The sequence below is a fragment of the Ursus maritimus genome, unplaced genomic scaffold (assembly GCF_017311325.1).
Source record: "Ursus maritimus isolate PB19 unplaced genomic scaffold, ASM1731132v1 scaffold_15, whole genome shotgun sequence".
In the NCBI taxonomy this organism is placed as follows: Eukaryota; Metazoa; Chordata; class Mammalia; order Carnivora; family Ursidae; genus Ursus; species Ursus maritimus.
In genome coordinates, this window is record NW_024423897.1 from 26,968,297 (window position 1) to 26,978,827 (window position 10,531).

The 10,531-nt window shown below is 35.6% G+C and overlaps 1 pseudogene; it reads right to left on the bottom strand.

The window, feature by feature from the left end:
• Positions 1 to 7,877: 7,877 nt before the first annotated feature.
• Positions 7,878 to 9,626, bottom strand: LOC103664838 (annotated as a pseudogene).
• Between the last annotated feature and the right edge of the window lie 905 nt (positions 9,627 to 10,531).

A 10,531-nucleotide genomic window follows, 5' to 3' on the forward strand; every position in this document is an offset into this window, starting at 1 on the left:
ATCTGAGAGCTATCCCTGGCTGATGATTAGCAAGAAAATGTAACTTCAGTGCTACAACCGCCATGACCTGAATGCTGCCATCCCAGAAGTTGGGAAGAGGCCTCAGTGTATTATAGGAGATTGCAGTCCCAGCCAATGCCTTCCTTGACTTCAGCCTTGTGATAGTCTGAGCAGAGGACACAGCTTACCCATACTTGCATTATTGTATTTACCCATAGTAAGTGGGTACTCTTTTAAACCACTAAGTTTATAGTAAATCCATTATGCAGCAATAGAAAACAATTACAACAACACATAATTTCATTTCTTTTTCACCTAAAAGCACCCTGAAGATGAGTAGCCCAGGACCAATGTTATCTGACTCAACAGGATCCGGGCAGCTCTATGACTTTGCCATTCTTCCTGTGTCACCTCATGATACAAAATGGTGGCTGGAAATCCAGCAATCACATCTGCTAGTAAATAGAAGGAAGAAAGAGCTTAGAAAAGGGCACATCCATTCCTCTTTAAGAAGTCTTTGTGCTTTTATCTTCCTGGCCATTATTTTGCTACCAGTCATGTTAGCTGCATGTGTGTTTGAGTAAAGGAGGGATTTTGATAAGCTAGAGAAACAGAAAGCTAGCATGCTACTAGATTGTTTCTCTAAATGAAAGCTATATTAAGGGGCTAGATTACAACAAATGTATCTATTCTAGGTTATTTTTGGAAGAGGGATCTATATGTTGTACAAATTATGGAAAAGATCAGACTTTGCATCCAGTTACAGTCCCACTATTTACTATGTAGATTGAGAGACTTGAGTAATTTCTCTGAGCATCGGTTTGTTCTTGTAACCTGTAAAATGTAGGCAATTATTCTAAAGTGTAGGCATTGTTGGGGAGATTAAGTAACACCACAAAGAGGCATAGAAGACGAGGTGCCAGTTATGAAATGTTACTCGACAGTGTGGCAGGTGCCTTCACTTACTGAGGAGTGTGGGTCATGAGGTTGTGCTAGTTATAGGAATATTATTTGTTTTCTTTATCAAATAAGGACTTTCACATCAGCTTCAGCATTTGGGTAAATATGTCATTGAAACCACAGATTACTGCAATAAATATCATGGATGGGGAAAAAATGGATGTGTTTTTAATCTCCCAGCTTGTTCACAATTTATCTAAACACTATAAGACAATGAAATGGAATTCCAATAGACTTGTCAGGAATGAATTGGTTCCCAAAAGTATGGCCATGTAACTGAATAAAATAATCTATTAGATAAGGCCACTTAGAATAGCTAACTTAAATATCAAAGAATATCTTTTATGAATAATGAATTATGTTACATTGACATTTACTTACTTTGTTGATGATTAACCAGTAATTTTAGCTGCTACTTAGGGTTACTCGTTTGGATGTAGTAAACCAGTTCTGTTAATGTGGAAGAGGTATAAGTTTCCTACTTGCTAGAGCTGGTGGATATTCATCTATTTCCTTATTAGATAGTATACATTTTGTTTACCAAGAAGATAAAATGAAATCAGGATGAGGGGATTAAGACAGAGCTCTACTTTCTTTACGCAAGATATTTAAATCACCTGTTCTGTTTGTCAAAGAAGTCTTTTCTCCACGCTCTGATTTTAGCTATAGGACCAGAAAATAGGCTTTGGAAATGTATTAATAGACTTAAAATTATGACAGGCTTTATGATTCAGACTTGGGATGGCTCCCGAAAGTCTAATCAAAATCTGACAAGAGATTTATGAATGATACACACACAACACTCCTACATAACTATTTTAGTATTCTCAATCACTTGCTCTATAAGATAAAATAACATATAGCACAATGATCACAGTTGGAGTGGCTGTAAACCAAACTTGATTCTCTCACGCATAAGATAGAAGATTAAATGATCGAGGCTTGCGGTTTTGTTTAGAAGAAAGAAAATATATTTTGGGGGCGTATGCAGAACATTAATCGGTCCCATGTATTTTGGATTAATGTGTATGTGAATTGAGAGTATTGTTTTATTATATATAAAATAACAAAAATATAAATACATATATTTCTGTATATGTGCATATATGTGTGTATATACACACACACAGAGACACATACATGCCTCATAGATGTACATTTGCATTTCGTGGTATACAAATTTACATGTCAAGAATACTAGCAGTAGCAAAGTCCTTTATACCAAAGATAGATAAAAATTTCAGGAAATTTATATTCATTCATGTTCTCATTCAATTATTTTTCTCAATTTATGTTTGTGTGTAAGACATCTGAAAATTAAAGACTTACAGACAAGAAAAAGCAAGCATCAATGAAAAATAAGAGCAAATTCAACAATAAAAGAAATGTCCACCTAGTCATATAAAGTAAATGTCTGTAAGTATGTGGTGGAGTATCTTGCCAGATATTGACAAATCCATCAAGATCATTTTAAAAACCTACTGAGTTTACCTAAAAATATCAGGTAATTATGGAAAATTAAGAATGAAGTGTCACACATTTTTCCTTTTTTAAAAATCATACTTATCTTTGTTACATTGGACATGATAACAGAAACTATGATAATTAAAATTGTAAATTTCCTGACTATATTTTGTTAATAATTTGCTTCCTTAATGATTATATTTGTTAAGCCATTCAAATATCAGTTTTACAGAAAATCCTTTTTTAAACAAAAAAAATATTCCTGAATTATAAATAATTGAGCCTTATTATTGTCTGTGCGTGGGCCAGGGAGTAGGAGAAAGTGGAGTAGTTAGCCTTAATTATCTGGATAATTTATTTCTGTCAACCCAGCCTTGGTGCCCTTTCCTTTCAAAACTGAAAAGTTATATTAGAAATTATAGTTCGTCTTAAAGGAACTATAACATTAGAGATGACATTTCAGCACATTTGCGGGTAAGTTATTTTCACTATGTCACCTTTCCCTGTGATAGTTGTGCTGTGTTCCTATCCTAGGATAGAGATTCAGCAAGTAGATGACAGGAGGGTCAGGGGACTCTTCTCTCTCACTCAAAGGCTCCTACCATTGTCATTGGATATCAGATTGTTAGCATGTCAGCTCAGTCTGTCAGAATCCCCTGAGTGCTGCTCGGCCAGCTAAGAGAAAATACCTTGTGCATTGGCTGTGGATGTCCCTTAACAACACCCAGTCACTCAGTCATGCAGCCTAAATGGGGCAGCACACAACACCTTCACACTAGTGTACGATAACTGAGCTTCCCATCGATGTGTCTTGACCTTATAAGAAGGCACAGCAAAGGGCCAGGGTGAAGAGCCCAGAAAGGCTTGATTGCTACTAACCTTCTCTTGTCTGTTAAAAATGGCAGCTTCTTTTACTCCAGTCAGTCAGAAACAAATGTAATAAAACAATCTTTACTCAGAAAACCAGTAAGGTATTTCTTTTATGCAGTGATGAAATATAGCCACTAGATGACACCAAGAGATAGTTTCTATATGTCTGATTAATATCTTACACTCAGTTGCCTGTTCAAAGGTGACATTCTTAAGATTTTCTTTGAGACCACAGATGTAGGTCAATTAAGTGATCTAAATTTTTTGAAATGCCTTGCTTCAATATTGTCAATTGCCATCTATTCAGGAAGACAAAATTAAAATCAAACAGAAACAGAAATAAAACAAAAACACTGGGTATGGGGTCATTTGGACACCCAACCTCAAACATTTCCGCTTTTGTTTCCAGTTGTACATACCATCAATGAGCTGTTCTAGGAGAGTCCTTACTGTTACTGTCATTTTAGAAAGTGTCTGCCAATACTCTATCATAAAACCTTCTCTAGGACTTGAAATTCAATTGTAACACTCTCCAGTCTACATTTTATAATCCAAGTCTCAGCAATATCCATTTTTACATGGTTGCAAACAATTGGCCTGCTACTATGTCTGTGTCAGCAAGAGAAGAAAAAAAAAAACTCTATTAGTAATTTTCAACTCTCAGATGATTATCAATATTTCCTTCAAAAAACAACTGATGTTTTATCTTGGATTTATATGCTGATTGTTCATTACCAAATTAATGTAATTTGCATCCTGAGAATTGTCTTAAACTTTAAAACAGTAGTTCCCCCATATAATACAATACTGCTTAGTAGCAGGGTATCTGTATGATGAGAGTTGCATACAAGTTTCAAAATCCACTGTCTGAACCAGTAAAAATCTCCAGAAGTTCAAGTTCATGAAGAAATAGTTAATATTAAATACATAGTTCTAGCAAATGTTACTTAAAAACAACTTTGTAAGCTTCTATATGTAGCTTCAAAAATATAATAATGATTTTGTCTTTTAGCTACCATTGCCACATGGTAAATTAAATTGCCTTTTTTCCTCCAAAGATATTTGTTATTAGAAAAAGACTGTATATTGATTACGTAATGGAGAAAAAATACGCTCTTGATCCCAAAAGCAACATTTGAGACATATGATCATGTCTAAGAAGCAAATGTGTAGAAATTAACAGAACACAAGGTCATACTCAGGTATTGAATATTAATAATTAATAGTAAAACCTATGCACATCCATTAACTTACAAATGTAAAATGACAAAGAAAAACAAATTCAACTTCATTCTGGAATAACAACATTTTTTTTTTAAATAATACACTCTATTGTGGTTATTCAGTACATCTTTTCTGTTTCCTTTATGAATTTTGGACCATTACATATCTGATTTTCCCGAATTTTGTGGGTTTCCTGAAATTATGGAAAGCTTTTAAATAGCACTCATATTTTAAAATCAATATACAGAAACACATTTTACGTTGAGTATCTTCGTTAAAAAATGTTGGCTAATTTGCATAAAAACATTGGTACCTATATAGACTTCCTTATTTATTTATTTTTTATTTTCTTAAGTGACAAAACTTGGGATGGACCCACTTAAAAACTTGATTTGTTCTTGGAGCACCTGGATGGCTCAACTGGTTAAGCATTCGACTCTTAGTTTCTGCTCAGGTCATGATCTCAGGATCCTGGAATCCAGCCCCACATCGGGCTCTGCACTCAATGGGGAGTCTGTTTGAGGATTCTGTCTCCCTCCCCCTGTGCCTCTCCCCCAGTTCACTCTCTCTCTCTTAAATAAGTAGATCAATCTTAAAAAGAAAAAAACAAAAACAAAAAATCCCTTGGTTTGTTCTGAATACCAAGAGTGTTAAATTTATTATAAATTTTATGTGTATAATTTTCATAAGAATTTTTTAATATTCCCCAAGAATATGGAAAATGAGTCACTCAAAAATATTTTACTTTCAGAAGAAATTTTTGATCTTAAGAAATTGGCCATTTTATTTTATTGGAATATGTAGGTGGGAGAACAGTTTTATAACAACTACTTATTCTCTCTATGGTTCTGTTGACTTGTATCTTCTCTTTTAAATTGACTGTATTAACTTTCCATTTCTGAGAAAAATATGGATTTCAAATCCATAAAATGAAAAATATACTCACATGTATATACACATGCACACACACACACACCCATCATTCTAAAATGTATTAAATATAAATAGCATGCAGAAAAATACTGTTGTGTAATGCCATGACGTGTTAACTCTTCTTTTGTGTTGGAAGTCATGGAGTAGTTAGTAGGTGTTATCTTCTCAATCCTATTAATAGCAGTTATATATAGAGACATGGCAATGGGAAAAAAAAAAAGTTGCCTGGGATTCTGTAATGCACAATTGAAATGGGTACATTAAAGATAAAAATACTAAGCTTCATTGAGAGTATCTGTTTTTCATCATTTATTTTCCTATGTCCTAATTTTAGTAGTCTCTTAAGCAGAGATACTTTATCATCTGATTATGTGTATCGAAAACTTTGACTTATTAGCCATCAGAGTTTTAGAGGGAGACCTCGCAAAGCAGCTTAAACATAATTTGGCTGTCTAGTTTATTTTTCTTCCTTTTTACTATTTTTTTTGATAGAGATATTTTCTTTATTTTTTCCTCCATTTACAGGTGCAGAATTAAAGAACACGTTCGCTCACTATATTATTGATGCACTTAAGTGGAGTGTTCCAAAGCATGTAATTACCGTGTAGGCTTATGGCCCTGAAGTAGCCGGGGATAGTGGTGCTGCATATCCATGATTTGAAGGACATACAGTGATGATTATAGAGGCAGTACTCTGCATCCATTCTAGCCCTTTTGTGTTTAGCTGGTTGTCATGGCAAATAATTGGATAGAATTTAAGCCACTTTCTTCCAAGTGGGAAATTCATAATTTTACCCTTCACCTAATTTTGTATATACTTTTAAAGAATCTTAAAAGTTTGTACAGGAATGACGTCGAGCAGTGTGGGAAAAATTTTCACATAGAGTGGACACCTCAGAAATTAGCCATCTTCTGTTTCGGGGGGTAATGAAGTCAATTTTCATTTGCATCAATTTGCTTTATTTTCTTGTAACTAAGCCAGATACTTTGAGCTTCTTTGATAAAATGAACCCGATGTAGTTAATGTTGACAGCTTCTGAGAGAAATGGAAAAATGGTATAAAAAAAAAAAAGAAAGAAAGAAAGAAAAATTCTTATTAAATTTTAACTAAAAAGACACTTTACCTGGAGTGGGATCTGGGAAAGGCATGAGTCTTTTTAAAACACAGCTGATGGAGATTGAAAATAAAAATTATTTAAGTTAATAGCGTGAGAGTATTGCCATGAGATGGAGAGTCAGGATTAATTGACCCAAAGGACATGTAAGTCAAGTAATAATGATGTATTTCTTTCATTTCATTACTTTCTGTTTTACTTGTATAATATTGAGATGTATACTTATTATATCCCCTTAATTGTAAAATATAGTTATAAAACCTTAGAAAATTTAGAACTGAAATTTAGAATTGAATACTGTTTGTGATCTAATTCAGTTATTCCCTGAGAGGTACTAATTATTCAGTCTTTATTTAATGGTGCCCTCTGTTAGTCATTGAGAATAATGTAATAAACCAATTTTAAAAATGAACAAATAAATAAAAACACTCTTGCCTTTAAGATGTTTACATTGTAGGGCACCTGGGTGGCTCAGTCAGTTAAGCGTCTGCCCTCGGCTCAGGTCATGATCCTAGGGTCCTGCGATCAATCCCTACATCGGGCTCCCTGCTCTTCGGGGAGTCTGCTTCTCCCTCTCCCTCTGCTGCTTCCCCTGCTTGTGATCTCTCTCTCTCTGCCAAATAAATAAATAAAATCTTAAAAAAAAAAAGATGTTTACATTCTAGAAAGGATTTCAAAATATGAAAGATATTGCCTCAGAGAATTGTAGCCACTTCATACAGATGATTATTTGTATACGACACTGGGATCCACGTCTAAGTTCCCAACACTGTCATTCTCTGGACAAAAAGGCCCCTAGGTCAAAGTTATTTACTGTTTAACTGCAGTGTTGCTTAAGCTCTCTTACACTTAGCAGTGCAGAAATAGCAAATTGCATAGTGGAGTGCACACATAGAAATAGTGTAGAATCCTGGAAGATAGGAGGTGCTCCTTTAAGACTAAAATTCCTGTTGGAGCTCAGAATCATTTACTTCCTAGTCAAGGTAAGAGGAATTTAATAAAGAATTGAGAAGTGGAAGAAAGGTGTCACGGTGGGGAAAGATGAGACAGTGGTGACGAAAAGAGATGACTTTGCAGTACAGGCATACTTGGAGATGCAGCAGGCTTGCTTCCAGACCACTGCAATAAAGGCAGTACCGCAATAAAGCGAGTCAAATGACTTTTTTGGTTTACCAGTTATAATTTAAAGTGGTCTTTACACTGAGTTTTTATATAAAAGTTATATTTATATTGTAGTTTTTAAGTGTGCAATAGCATTATATCTAAAAAAATACATGCCTTAATTTAAAAATACTTTATTGCTAAAACATGTTAACCATCATCCGAACTTTCGGTGAGTCATGATCATTTTGCTGGTGGCGAGTCTTGCCTTGATGCCGAAGGCTGCTGACTGATCGGGGTGGGTTCTGAATGTTGGGGTGGCTGTGGCAGTTGTTTAAAATAAGACAGCAATGAAGTTCATCACATCCTTTGAGTCTTCCTTTCATGAACAATTTCTCTGTAGTATGGGATGCTGTTTGACAGCATTTACCCACAGTAGACCCTCTTTCAAAATTGGAGTAAATCTTCTCAAATCCTGCTGATTTACAAACGAAGTTTACGCAGTATTCTGAGTGCTTTGTCGTCATTTCAACAATCTTCACATCTTTAACAGGAGTAGATTCCATCTCAAGAAACCATTTTCTTTGCTCATCCATGAGAAACAACTCCTTATCTGCGAAAGTTTTATCATGAGATTGCAGCAATTCACTAACATTTTAAAGCTCAACTTCTAATTCTAGTTCTCTTGCTATTCTGATATTTCTGATCCGCAGTTACTTTCTTCATTGAAGTCTTGAACTCCTCGAAGTCATCCATGAGAGTTGGAATGAACTTCTTCCAAACTGTTTATTTTGATATTTTGACCTCTTCCCGTGAATCATGAATGTTCTTAATAGCATTTACACTGGCAAAACCTTTCCAGACGGTTTTCAATTGAGTTTGCCCAGATCCATCAGAGGAATCACTGTGACCGCTGTAGCCTTGTGGAATATATTTCTTAAGTAATAAGACTCAAAGGTTAAAACTATTCCTTAATCCGTGGGCTGCAGAATGGATGTTGAGTTCGCAGGCATGAAAACAACATTCATCTCGTACATCTCCATCAGAACTCTTGGGTGACCAGGTGTATTGTAAGTGAGCAGTGATATTTTGAAAGGGATCTTTGTTTTCTGAGTAGTTCTCAACAGTAGGCTTAAAATACTCAGTAAACCATGTAAACAGATGTGCTGTCATCCAGGCTTTGTTGTTCCATTTATAGAGCACAGGCAGAGTAAATTTAGCGTAATCCTTAAGGGCCCTAGGATTTTCAGATGGTAAATGTGCATTGGCTTCAACTTGAAGTCACCATCTGCTTCAGCCCCTAACAAGAGGGTCAGCTTGTCCTTGGAAGCTTTGAAGCCGGGTATTGACTTCTCCCTAGATAAGAACGTCCTAGATGGCATCTTCTTGCAATAGAAGATTGTTTCATCTACATTGACGATCTGTTGTGGAGTGTAGCCACCTTTGTTAATTAACTTCACTAGATCTTCTGGCGAACTTGCCGCGGCTTCCACATCAGCACCTGCGGCTGCACCTCGCACTTGGTGTTATGGAGACGGCTTCTTCCCTTAAACCTCATGAACCAGCCTCTGCTGGCTTCAGACTCTTCTTCTGTAGCTTCCTCACCTTTCTCAGCCTTCATGCAATTAAAAAGAGTCAGGGCTTTACTCTGGATTAGGCTTTGGCTTAAGGGAATGTTGTAGCTGGCTTGAACTCTATCCAGACCACTAAAACTTTCTCCATATCAGCAATAAGGCTGTTATGCTTTCTTATCACTTGTGTGTTTACTGTGGTATCACTTTTAATTTCCTTCAAGAACTTTTCTCTGCATTTACAACTTGACTGTTTGGCATAAGGGACCTCCTAGCTCTCAGCCTATCTCAGCTTTCTCTGTGCCTTCCTAAGCTTAACCACTTCTAGCTTTTGATTTAAAGTGAAAAACATGGGACTCTTTCTTTTACCTGAACACATAGAGGCCATAGTAACGTTACGGACAGGCCTAATTTCAATATTGTTTTGTCTCAGGGAACAGCAAGGCTGAGGAGAGGGAGAGAGAGAGAATAGCCGGTTGGTAAAACAGAACACACACATTTATCAATTAAAAATTATATGGCATAGTTCATAGCACCTCAAAACAGTCATAATAGTAACATCAAAGATCACTGATCACAGATCATCATGGCAGACATAATAATAATGAGAATGCTTGAAACATTGTGAGAATTACCAAAATGTGACGAGACATAAAGTGAGCAGATATTTTTGGAAAAATGTCTCTGACCATTTCACTCAACACAGGGTTACCACAAACCTTCGATGTGTAAAAAACACAAAGTATGTGAAGTGTGATAAACCGAGGTGTGCCTGTACTTACAACACCCACCTTGTATCTGTAAATTTAAATGAAAGTGTTGACTTCTCCCCTGTCTCACAAAAATCACTCATTCAACTTCAGAATACCAATGTGGGATAGTAACTATATATATTTCACAAATGTCCAATCTCAATCATGCAATGATGTGTGAGGGGAAAAAAAAAAAGACTAACACCATTCAAAACAGAACTAAAATTAGATCCCAGAAGTCCTGTGTTAGCCTAAAGATAACAACCAGATCATTACTACAAAGGAAGTTTTATTTTACAGTGACTAAAAGTCAGACTTACTCTGCAAATCCTGATGAGAACAGATACCACTGTGTACCTTGTGCAGCATGGCGTAGAAGCAAGTTTCCATGAGCTAGGAAATCTCTTCTTTCACCAAACTGTTAGTTATTTTTAGTAATTGGCATGCAAGGGGTTCCGTATTTCCTTATCAGTGTTTTGGATTTCTGTTTTATTTTCTCTTTAAGATTTTATTTATTTATTAGAGAGAGAGCACAAGCAGG